Genomic DNA, 12,437 nt, shown 5'->3' with positions numbered 1-12,437 from the left:
TTGCCTTGGTGGGGAAACAGCTTTCTCAAGGCAAGCAGCAGTTTGTGAGAAAGGACTTTTGTTAGGACCATAGCTCACTGACTATGATCCTGGTTAGCTTCCAAGAGAGCTGTTTAACCCATTTCTGCCCAGCCCACAAGTTTGATACCTGTTGCGTATATGCAACAGTGGGCAGAAATGGCTTAAGTAACAGACAAAGCAAACACACCTAGAAGGTTCAAAACAATGGTTCTCATAATCTAGAACAGTGTTACTCAACGTTTGTCCCCCACTGTACCACTTTACATGGTCCAGCTATTGGAAGTACCACCAGAAGTACTGGTGAGCCTCCTACTCTGCCTGTTTCATTGCTGGTCTCACTGCCAGGTGGTGGGGGTCCGGGGGTCCCGCAAGTACCACAAGACACCACCTTGAGTACAACCAGTGGTGCAGGTACCGCTAGTTGAGAAACACTAATCTCGAACGACATTTCTCAAACTGTGGGTCATGATACATTGGTGGGTCACAAGCCTAGGTGCGGTAGGATCATGACCCCATATGCACCAATGTGATTCTCCCTGTAGTTCTCAATGCCTTATTGGGAGAGCCCATAGGCCACATCCGGGTCACGCCTGGACTGCAACCCACTTTTTGTGCCCTCTGCTGTCCTCAGAATGGCCACAACAATACCAAGAAAACAGAAGTACTTGATTAACAAGGACCACCCTATCTAGGACTTACAATACAGCTGATTTTGTATCTTTGACTGCAAAAAACGAGGGCAAAGGTTCACAAACTCCATGCTTGTCATAAAGAGCATTATGAATATTTGTAAATTACAGTAAACTTTTATTCTGCTCAAACTGCCCTCCTGCAAAATCAACCTTAAACTACACTGAAACTGAAATTAGTTGAGGGTCGGGTTGAAAATTGTCATAAATCCAAAAACAGGCCTGGCGTCACACAACACCAGAACCAGGGGACATCCACTCAAATTGAGTGTTGGGAGGGTTAGGACAGACAAAAGAAAATATTTCTTTACTCAGCGTGTGGTCGGCCTGTGGAACTCCTTGTCGCAGGATGTGGAGATGGCATCTGACCTGGACGCCTTTAAAAGGGGATTGGACAAGTTTCTGGAGGAAAAATCCATTACGGGTTACAAGCCATGATACGTATGTGCAACCTCCTGATTTTAGAAATGGGCTATGTCAGAAGGCCAGATGCAAGGGAGGGCACCAGGATGAGGTCTCTTGTTATCTGGCGTGCTCCCTGGGGCATTTGGTGGGCCGCTGTGAGATACAGGAAGCTGGACTAGATGGGCCTATGGCCTGATCCAGTGGGGCTGTTCTTAGGTTCTTAACTACAATTCCCAGGAACCCTTGCAGGTCTCTTGTTATCTGGTGTGCTCCCTGGGGCATTTGGTGGGCCGCTGTGAGATACAGGAAGCTGGACTAGATGGGCCTATGGCCTGATCCAGTGGGGCTGTTCTTAGGTTCTTAACTACAATTCCCAGAAAGCCTTGCAGGTCTCTTGTTATCTGGTGTGCTCCCTGGGGCATTTGGTGGGCCGCTGTGAGATACAGGAAGCTGGACTAGATGGGCATATGGCCTGATCCAGTGGGGCTGTTCTTAGGTTCTTAACTACAATTCCCAGAAAGCCTTGCAGGTCTCTTGTTATCTGGTGTGCTCCCTGGGGCATTTGGTGGGCCGCTGTGAGATACAGGAAGCTGGACTAGATGGGCCTATGGCCTGATCCAGTGGGGCTGTTCTTAGGTTCTTAACTACAATTCCCAGGAACCCTTGCAGGTCTCTTGTTATCTGGTGTGCTCCCTGGGGCATTTGGTGGGCCGCTGTGAGATACAGGAAGCTGGACTAGATGGGCCTGTGGCCTGATCCAGTGGGGCTGTTCTTATGTTCTTAAACTACAATTCCCAGGAGCCCTTGCAGGTCTCTTGTTATCAGGTGTGCTCCCTGGGGCATTTGGTGGGCCGCTGTGAGATACAGGAAGCTGGACTAGATGGGCCTATGGCCTGATCCAGTGGGGCTGTTCTTAGGTTCTTAACTACAATTCCCAGGAACCCTTGCAGGTCTCTTGTTATCTGGTGTGCTCCCTGGGGCATTTGGTGGGCCGCTGTGAGATACAGGAAGCTGGACTAGATGGGCCTGTGGCCTGATCCAGTGGGGCTGTTCTTATGTTCTTAAACTACAATTCCCAGGAGCCCTTGCAGGTCTCTTGTTATCAGGTGTGCTCCCTGGGGCATTTGGTGGGCCGCTGTGAGATACAGGAAGCTGGACTAGACAGGTTTATGGCCTGATCCAGTGGGGCTGTTCTTATGTTCTTATGACTCCTTGATCTATCAGGCTTGACATTTGCTGATCTCACTGGGGCACTTCAGGCCCAGCCCACACATGTTCACACATTTCTCAAGAGCCATAAGGGCGAAAAACGTGCTGTTCCTCTTCGTAATGAGAGCTTGAGGTTTTAACGAGTCATTCTGGGCTAGCTAGAATAAGGATGTCGCAAGCTAATAGCCATGTGTAAGGCACCTGGTTGCCTGTGTGGAGGAGAGCATGGGCTAGGAGCATCTCTCAACCACCACCATTCCCCTTTTAGCACTGCATGCCATGTGGTTGCACATGATGTATTTTACATGTTTTAAAGGCTTCCAACTCCCTTGAAGTGCAATAATGCCAGGACTTAACAGTTGATTAGCCACGTAGCCTTCCACCCTTTTCCAGCTCCCCACTTATTCAGGGCAAAGTCTCGTGCCTCTCTCCCACCAGGATCCCGCCCTGCGCAGCAGGTCTGTGCCCTACATTTTCAGTTCTGCATTTTCAAGGGCGGCTGAAGTAGGTGCTACATGACCCACCTGAAATTGGATTGTGACCCACCTGGTGGGTCTCAACCCACAAGCTGAGAAACGCTGCCTACAGCATCACCTGAGCTGGCATCAAACTTGCTGCTGATTTTAGTGGTTATAAGGTTGCACTTCGGAAGTTTGAAGGAAAAATTCCTGCAGAGTCATCTGTAAATATAAATGTACCACATTTCACTGACTTTTATACTAGACAAGGAATTTGCTTTCCAGACCTCATTTCCCAGTCATTCCATCCTGCCTGCTCTCGCCCACTCCCAAGATTGGGTTTATCTTTCCAGTCATGTCTCCATGAAAGATCTCTGAGATTGGCCAAGAGGCTCTGTGATCAGCAAGGCAGGTTCAGAAGTAGAGAACGTCATTCGCTTTGTGGTTCTGAAATTCATGCCTAGGTAAGAGAACAAAGCTGAGACTGATAAAGACGGTGTCAACCTGCCAGGCCGAGAAAACATGATGTACTGCTGCAGAAATAAGAACACTGAAGTTCCCACCTGTGGGATTCTTTAAATCAAAAGTATTTGAAAAGAAAAATCCTCATGGGACTCAGCTTTTGAAAAGGCTCCGGTCTAGATGGCGTCAACAAAAAGTTGCTTGGTTCCCCACATTCCTGCGAAGCTCTGGAACTACCTGCAGTAACGTAACCAGAGGGGGGAAGTACAGTAAGTACTACCTGCATGTTGCCATTACTACTCTGAATGCCTCCGATTTCAAGTGGAAGAGGTTTTAGGCCTTCTGAGGGCTGGAGAGACCATGCACAATCCCCCAGTTGGCCTTCTGAGGCCTCCAGAAGGCCTAAGAACATCACTTCTGTTTTTCACTGAAGTGTTTCAGTTTCCGATTCAGTGCGCTCTGTTCCATGTTTTAAGCATTCGACTGAGGACGAAATGTCCACGTGCTCCTTCCTCTCGTTTTTATTTTTGAAAATGAATGGTTAAGATTAGGTGCAAATCAGAGTCATGCTGTTCAACAAAATCCAATTAATGGAAAAAGTTTCTCTCCTCTTCTCTTCCTGTACCTTAATTAGGTTCATAAGTCCCCCACCCACCCACCACCCAAGACAAACTATCAGGGGAAAAAATGATATTTTGAACATTAACAAACATATTGGGGCTGCAAAAGCAATTTTATTCAGCCATCTTAGTCATACTCTCTGTTTGTCTGCCTTGGTTATTGCTAGAAATCGGTGCTTTTATATCCATTGCACATCATAAACTCACAGCATTGTGGAGATTAATTCCTCTATATTGCATGCTGTCAACCGTTGAACGGAGCAGTCATAGGCAGGGTTACTGTTGGGTTTGGGGTTTCCTTTTCTGGTTATTCTTATTTCTTTGTCCTTCTGGACACCTGTAATTTAATCTGCTAGTTTTGTATAACATTGCCTGTAACATTTCCCCTGGGGGCTGGGGATAAGAATAGGCCCTCAGTTTGGCTGTACTTGTCGTAAGAGGCGACTAAACAGCCACCGGGTAGGTGGGACTCATTAGTCTGGGAAGGCAGCTCATCTGAGAGAAGGAATACTCTGATCCCAAACCTCCACTGCCTTGTGGCTACATCCAGTTATGGAAAAGGCTTCAGGAGTCAACCTCGAGGCAAAATCTGGAGCCAGAGTCCCTGAGGCAGTTCATGGCTGAACACAGTTCTGGCAACTCCTGCGATGCCGCTGGAACCAACCGTATTGGCTTCTGCCTTTCCATGGGACCATTCCAGCGACGTGGAGAGGGGGGATTTGCTGCATGGGAAACAGTCTATCCTCCATATCTACTTTACCCAGGTTTTGCGCACTGGAGAGGACACTCTGTTCCAGAACCACTATTCAGAGCACAATACCATAATCTTCCAAGACTGAAGGATGCCAACACACTGCCTATAAAAGGAAATATATTAAAAATACAAGAGGGGAAAAAAATACAGAATTTCCTATACAAGCATATTTAAGGTTTAATGGAAATCATGAGCTTTGCCATGAGCACCAGAAAAGAGAGATTACTTTGTTTGCGTAGAGAAGATTAGACAATTCTGTTTCTTGGGTTCTTTAATAATGCGTGAAGCAACCCTTTAAGTCAGTGGTTCCCAAACTGAGTCGAGACCCACTGGTGGGTTATGACCCGATTTTTGGTGGGTGCCATAGCAGCCAAGCAGAGCCTCCAATGAAGACGTGGGTGATGGAAAGATCCGATAACTAATTGCCTCAAGCCCTGAGGCTATCCAAAAATCAGTTAGCAGCAAATTTGTCCTGCAAAGAGCTTAGCTCCTGGCAAACTAAGCTACTGCAGTTTGCAAGAATGTGTAAATATAGGGAGATATTTTTGAGCATTTTGGGGGGGATTATTATTATTTGTAAATAATGTCTTTCTACGTCTCCTTTTTTAGAGTCTCGTAAACCGAGGTGGGTTCCGATAGAAAGTGGGTCCCAATGCCGAAAAGTTTGGGTACAATTGCTTTAAATCAGGGGTCTCCAAACCCCAGCCCAGGGGCCAGATGCGGCCCGCAGCAAGCCTCTTTCCGGCCCGTGGCCAACCTCTTGTCCCCTGAAAGCCTCTGGCCCACTCAACTTAACATGACCAGAACCGTGCTCTGATTGTGTCTGGAGGGTGTTCTGGGGGCCTGAGAGGTTGAATGAATGAGCCCATGCATTCATTTATTCATTCATCTAAGTTCCATCTCAAATTTATTTATTTAAATTTTACATTTAAATTCTTTTTCCGGCCCTCCACACCAAGCCAGATATTTGATGTGGCCCTCTGGCCAAAAAAGTTTGGGAACCACTGCTTTAAATCATATAGAGCAGTTCTTGAATATGCTGCACTTCTAGGCTGAAGCTGACCTAATTGAATCAAATAGATTGTACTTCTTATTTCTGGAACTGACACCTACAATTGCTGCCTGCTTTCCGGTGTTGCTTGGATTGCAAGGGGGGGGGGTACTTTTTCCCTGCAGGCATCTGTGCCGCCCAAATGCTCTCCACTGGCCCTGAAAGAATACCAGGGAATGTCAGGTCATCCATGAACATTTTTCCCACCTAAGCGGGATATCCATCTGTAGAAGTTCCTCTCAAGCTGTATCTCCTCTGGGGTTTTCTTCATGATATAATTAGCTTGCACAAGGGAGCAAGGATACCTTATGCTGTTACTTTCTTTGGGAAGAAAAAGAAACCAAGTTGAATGTAGACTTCATTCATTATAGTTAGCAAAGCCTGCATTTCCTTTGAACTGATCAACATGAAAAATTCCACTTTCTGCTATGCTATTTTCAGCCCTCCAAGCGACCGTTAAAACGGTTGACAGACCTGTGAAGCTACATTACTGTCTCTAGTCTAGTTTTCCGCACAAACAGCCCAATCCTATCTGGCCAGTTGGGAGGTCATAATGCCAGTCACGACATCGCAAAGGCCTTAAGGTGTTGGGCAGAGTGGGCAGCCGGAAGCTATTTCAGTTCTGCCACCCAAGGTGCTGCAGCGCCGATGGCCTGCTCCAACCCCTGGCTCTGTACAGATGTGCAGGTAACCAGGTGTGGTGGGTGCAACAGGGAGGTGTGGAGACATGTGGGGGCTGGAGAGGATGTGTTCCGGTGTGCATCCCCCACAACATGTATGGCAAGAATATTTTGTTAACCTTTGTATCTCAGAATTCGTATTGCAGGCATTGTGACCCATGAGGTCTCCACACATCCAATTGGTATTCTTATCTCACCGCTTCACTGACCCCAGAGAAGGAAATGTAATGTCCCAATCCATTGTGCTCTTGCCCCCAACAGGGTAATGTCTTGCGTGACATTGTGAAGCTCCCAACGCCTACGGGAAGCTACAGGTTGCAGTCATTCTATGGTAAGGCCACACCTGGAGTATTGTGTCCAGTTCTGGTCGCCGCATCTCAAAAAAGACATAGTGGAAATGGGAAAGGTGCAAAAGAGAGCAACTAAGATGATTACGGGGCTGGGGCACCTTCCTTATGAGGAAAGGCTACGGCGTTTAACAAGGGGACATCCACTAAAATTGAGTGTTGGGAGAGTTAGAACAGACAAAAGAAAATATTTCTTTACTCAGCGTGTGGTCGGTCTGTGGAACTCCTTGCCACAGGATGTGGTGATGGCGTCTGGCCTGGACGCCTTTAAAAGGGGATTGGACAAGTTTCTGGAGGAAAAATCCATTATGGGGTACAGGCCATGATGTGTATGCACAACCTCCTGATTTTGGAAGTGGGTTATGTCGGAGTGCCGGATGCAAGGAAGGGCACCAGGATGAGGTCTCTTGTCATCTGGTGTGCTCCCTGGGGCATTTGGTGGGCCGCTGTGGGATACAGGAAGCTGGACTAGATGGGCCTATGGCCTGATCCAGTGGGGCATGATCTTATTCTGCCTCAGCCTACGTTGATCAGTGCTGGTGGTGTAGCAGCTCATTGAATCAGCCCACAAGTCACACTGCACTCTGGCTCATGGGCTCCTATTCAGGTTCTGTGAGTTCTAGCGTACGCACAGAACTCCAAGGAGGTGGGGCTGTCTTGCTTTGCCTTGTGACAAGGACTGCTTCGTACATACTGAAGTCACCAGATGGGACTAACCAGAAGTGGGTCTTCATTTTTGTAACGCTGTCTTCTGACTAAGTACATCAGTAAGCGGAGTGCTTTCTTCCTTCCCCGAACGTAATCCCAGGCCCAACAGGCTCATGTGATTAAAATTAAATGGAGCAAGAGACTCCAAAAATAGCAACATGAGCAGGAAGCACTAATTTGGATAGTCTGCTGTGATCACTCAAAATCATTCCAGTGGCTTAATGCAGGTGTTTGTTCCATGAAAGGCAAGGAATGGAATTTGCCCATTAGAGCTGATAAGAGGTCCCAAATCTTGCACTTGTTTTTGTTCTCAGAGAGCAAGTGCCTGGGTTAAAAATGGACCCTGATGTCAGGGTCTCTTTCAGAGACCTAAAGAAGATGAGACCCTAAAGAAGAAGCAGAACTTGCTCCAAGTTTATAGCCCAATCCTATCTTTCCCCACCCCCTGCTGATGCAGCTATGCTGAAATTGAGCATGCTGTATCCTGTGGGTGGGGTGGATTTGGCGGCTTTGGTAGGGAAAAGGGATTTAAATCTCTTTACCCCCTGTAAACCTCCCGCTCCACAATGTGTCTCGTTGGACCTGCACCAGCTCTTTAGAGAAAGGGATCAGGGAGGCTCAAAACAGACAGGGTAGGATCTAGTGCAGGGGTGCTCAATAGGTGGATCGCGATCTACCGATAGATCGCGAGGCAAAATGAGTAGATTGTGGAGTGCCGACCCCCCCTTCAGGTGCCTCTGGGAGGAAACGCCGGGAGTAAGGCCCATTGTACTCAATGGGGCTTACTCCCAGGTAAGTGTGGCTAGGATTGCAGCCTCACAGCCTAATCCTAGGCATGTCTACTCAGGAGTAAGTCCTATTATACTCAGTGGGGCTCAAGGTACACCAACATACATTGTACACATAAATGTTATATGTTATGATGGTGTGAACATTGTAAAAAAAACTCTGGTAGATCTCCGGGCCTTGCTGGGTTTCAAAGTAGCTCTCGAGCCAAAAAAGTGTGAGCACCCCTGATCTAGTGCATCAGACATAAGGCCCGCGGGCTGAATGCAGCCCCCAGAAGCAGTTTATCTGACCGCTCTTATAATTGGGCTCTCCCAGCTTGATAATTGGGCTCTCTCATATCTTGAAAACATGAACAAGATTTGCACATTTTCTCTTTTGCATTTTCATAGGCAGCTAATGAGTTTCTATGTGAGAACAAAGCGCTTATTTCTGACCATCATCTGCTTAATGATGTCACTTTCTGATGTCACTTCTGGCCCTCAGCAGCTGCCATGAATGCTAACTTCGGCCCTCTGTAAGAAACAGGTTTGACATCCCTGATCTAGCGGATCCATTCCCTCCCACAGCCTCCCAAACTCCCGTTCCTCTGCACCCCCTGTTCCTCCCTCATCCCCACCCAGTTTCATAAGAACATAAGAAGAGCCATGCTGGATCAGGCCAAAGGGCCATCTAGTTCAGCTTCCCGTAGCTCACACTGGCCCACCAGATGCCTCAGGGAGCACACAAGACAACAAGAGACCTGCATCCTGGTGCCCTCCCTTGCACCTGACATTCAGACATAGCCTATTTCTAAAACCAGGAGATTGCATGTATTCATCATGGCGCGTAACTTGTGATAGAGTTTTCCTCCATTGATCTGATCAATCCCCTGGCCACATTTTTTAGCAAGGAGTTTCACAGACTAATGATACCCTTTAATCCCCTTTTAAAGGCATCCAGGCCAGATGCCGTCACCACATCCTGTGGCAAGGAGTTCCACAGACCGACCACACGCTGAGTAAAGAAATATTTTCTTTTGTCTGTTCTAACTCTCCCAACACTCAATTTTAGTGGATGTCCTCTGGTTCTCCCCTTCTGAGCCTCTGCCTTATCTGCTCTGGCCGGTCCAGGGAGGTCAGGCAATGAGCGAGCATGATGCTACTTCTTGCAGCAGCCATTTTACAACAGCAGAACCCTGTTGTAAATGGTTGTAAATGGCTGCACATCACAACCCTGATAAGATTGGGCTGTCCATTTCTGAAAACAGAGGGCAGTGCTAAGTGAAGCATTACACCCCTGTTAATTTTGTCAGGAGAGTTAAGCATGTGCTTAAATTTCTCTTGTTAAAGTTCTGGTTGGTTGGCAACCTTCAGTCTCGAAAGACTATGGTATAAGCCTACAGCACCTGGTATTCCCAGGCGGTCTCCCATCCAAGTACTAACCAGGCCTGACCCTGCTTAGCTTCCGAGATCAGACAAGATCGGGCATGTGCAGGGTAACAGTTGCTGCGGAGATGACATTGCTTAGCTTTGACTGGATTGTGTCTGGAGTTACCAGGTTCAAGTCCATGCATCTTCTGATCCTGAAATCCAGATTGGGGGTTGGGGGAATACTGCTATATCATCCAGATGTATTTCATCAAATTGTGACTTCAGGCCTAGCACTGGAAAGCATTCAGCCCTAGTGAGCCCAGCCAGCGGTGTTGCTAGTGGGGTGGCACCCCAGGCCGCACCGGGTAACACGCGCAGGTGGGGTGACACCACTAATTGTCAAACTTCAAAAAATCTATTTGTTTTTGAATAATACCATCTTATTATACATCAATCAATGTATCCAAGCTTGCGTTCTGCATCTGAAAACGCTTCATGCGTTGTGATGACAGCTGGTGGGACGGGGCCTTCTCCGTGGTGGACCACAGGCCTTGAATTCACTTTCTTGAGTTTTGTGCTGGCCCCTCTCTTATGACCTTCAGGTATCTTGCTTGTTTTCCAGCACACCGTAATGCGCAATTCCATTAAAAGCCCTTTTTACCAGAGTGGATATGGGAGAAACTGCCAGAAACTTGGCTTGGGACGTCAGGTATTTGGGCTTCTGATCAAGTCACCATTTTCTGTCCTGCTTTTAGGTATGCATTTGTGCATTGGAATATTAGAGCATTTCTCAGCTCAGATTCATTGGTTTGCTCTGTGCTTCTGATCAGAGAGGCAAAGATGGCACAGCACTTAACTGAGATGCAATCTCATCCCTTCTGTCTCATCCCTTCTCTTTCCATGAACTTCAAACAGAGCGCATTCCCAGTAGCAGTATTTAAATAGGCTTTCATGTGAATACGAAGTCGTCAGAGGTTTGTCTTTGAGGTATTTGAGTTTGCACATCTATTTGCACTTATGAATTCGAGAGGCCTGAACTTGGCCCAGGATTCAATCTTAAGTACTTTGAGAAAATAAAAACATGCCATGAGTTTTTCATGGTTGTTTTTTTTGGGGGGGGAGGGGGGGTTATCGTATCAAGAATTAATACCACACATTTATTAAAAACAATATAGTTGTAAAAAGTGGCATAAAATCAGCAATAAACACTAGAACAGTGGTTCCCAAACTTTTTCAAGGCCCTAGGCTACTGCCTGATTTATGAATGCCAAGGGATGTGGCTATAATGGTGATTGGGCACCAGTGCTCCCTCCTCCCAGAAGCAGCTTGTTTAACCCTGAATTCACATAGCGTAATCTGCCTTGTCAGTTTTAGGACCCACTGATCACAGCCCACTACCCACAGAATCACAAAACGTTTTCACTAGCTAGGTGTAATGTGATGTCAGCAGTTCTATATGCTAGATTTAATTGGACCCCTTAACCTGAGAGATGGTGTGTATGTCAACTGGGGGGGGGGGATTGAAACCTTAGCGCATATGATCGTGTATTGCCCATTGTATCAAGACCTGCGATAATCATATCTAGATTTGACTTTAGCACAGATAAGTGGATGGTCTGATCAGGATAAGATACGATGCATCTTCACAGAGAAGTCAAGACTCCTGAGGGGGTTGCTAATTTTCTAAAATTGATTGCAAGACGAGGAAAAATGAATTTGGTTGATTCCCTTATCTGATATTATTATGCTTTTGTGCTGACCTTCTTTGATTGTGTTATGCCAACAAAGATTGATTGATTGATTGATTGATTGATTGATTGATTGATTGATTGATTGATTGATTGATTGAAAATGGTGGTCTTTCCAGATCTCATAGTAAGAACTGAGGCTCCCAGGACAGGGCAACTAGTGACTGGAGGGTTAATTTTCAAGAGACTTTTTTTCTAATATAAAATAATCTTAGTTGTTTTTTTAATGCCTTTGAGGGTTCAGCTGCGCATTACATGCAAAAATGTGTAAGAAAAGCTCATTGGCCTGTTTCCTGGCTTCAGAACACATTTGAGTGAGCAATTTGAGGTCAAAAACTAATGGCTAAATTGCTTGTGTCCAATTCCGCCCTTGATTTGCATAATTAGCAAAACATTTGCACAGCATGCACATTAGGTTTTAGTGGATTGGAATATGGCAGCCCTCGGGTGGCTGCCATGGGAGGAAATCTCTGCAGCAAGGTTTGGACTGTAACTACCAATGGCTACAGGAGACAGAACAAGAGTAATTGTAGAAGGTTAGCAACCCAATTCTACCCACACTTTCCAGGAAGTAAGCCTCATGGACTCTAATGAGACTTACTTCTGAGTAGACATGCATAGAATTGGGCTGTCAGCCATCTTGAAATAATGCTACAGAAAGGAACTGCAGGCAAATGGAAAGTGGGCACTGGATAAAAGGGGATGTGTAAAAACAGAGAAGCAGAGAAGTTAACCCCTGCTAACTGGTTAAGAGGCACTTTTTCAAGTGGGTGCTCCTCTTTTATTTAGCAGGGGGAGAGTAACTGGCCCACCTCACCCCAGCAGTGTCTTTTCTAGTGGCTGTCTGCTGGTATTCTTTTGCATCTTTTTAGATTGTGAGCCCTTTTGGGACAGGGAGCCATTAGATATTTGATTTTCTCTGTAAACCGCTTTGTGAACTTTTTGTTGAAAAGCGGTATATAAATACTATTGTTGTTGTTGTTGAGAAGCAGACACATCTGCTACATATTGTCATGTTGTCACAAGTGATCATTACCAACAGATTTGACACCTAGGCAGTGGTGTTGCAAAGGGGACATGGGGGTGCAAGTGCACTGGGTGACATGCATGGGGAGGGGTGACACCACTATGGGCCAAAATTTTTAAA

General features: G+C 46.4%; 1 pseudogene; it reads right to left on the bottom strand.

Moving 5' to 3' along the window:
• Positions 1-9,565: 9,565 nt before the first annotated feature.
• Positions 9,566-9,685, bottom strand: LOC136657835 (5S ribosomal RNA; annotated as a pseudogene).
• Between the last annotated feature and the right edge of the window lie 2,752 nt (positions 9,686-12,437).

This window comes from Tiliqua scincoides, chromosome 7 (genome assembly GCF_035046505.1).
Source record: "Tiliqua scincoides isolate rTilSci1 chromosome 7, rTilSci1.hap2, whole genome shotgun sequence".
Taxonomy (NCBI): domain Eukaryota; kingdom Metazoa; phylum Chordata; class Lepidosauria; order Squamata; family Scincidae; genus Tiliqua; species Tiliqua scincoides.
The sequence above is the reverse complement of the archived record's forward strand: the minus strand, read 5'-3'. Positions and strand labels throughout refer to the sequence as shown.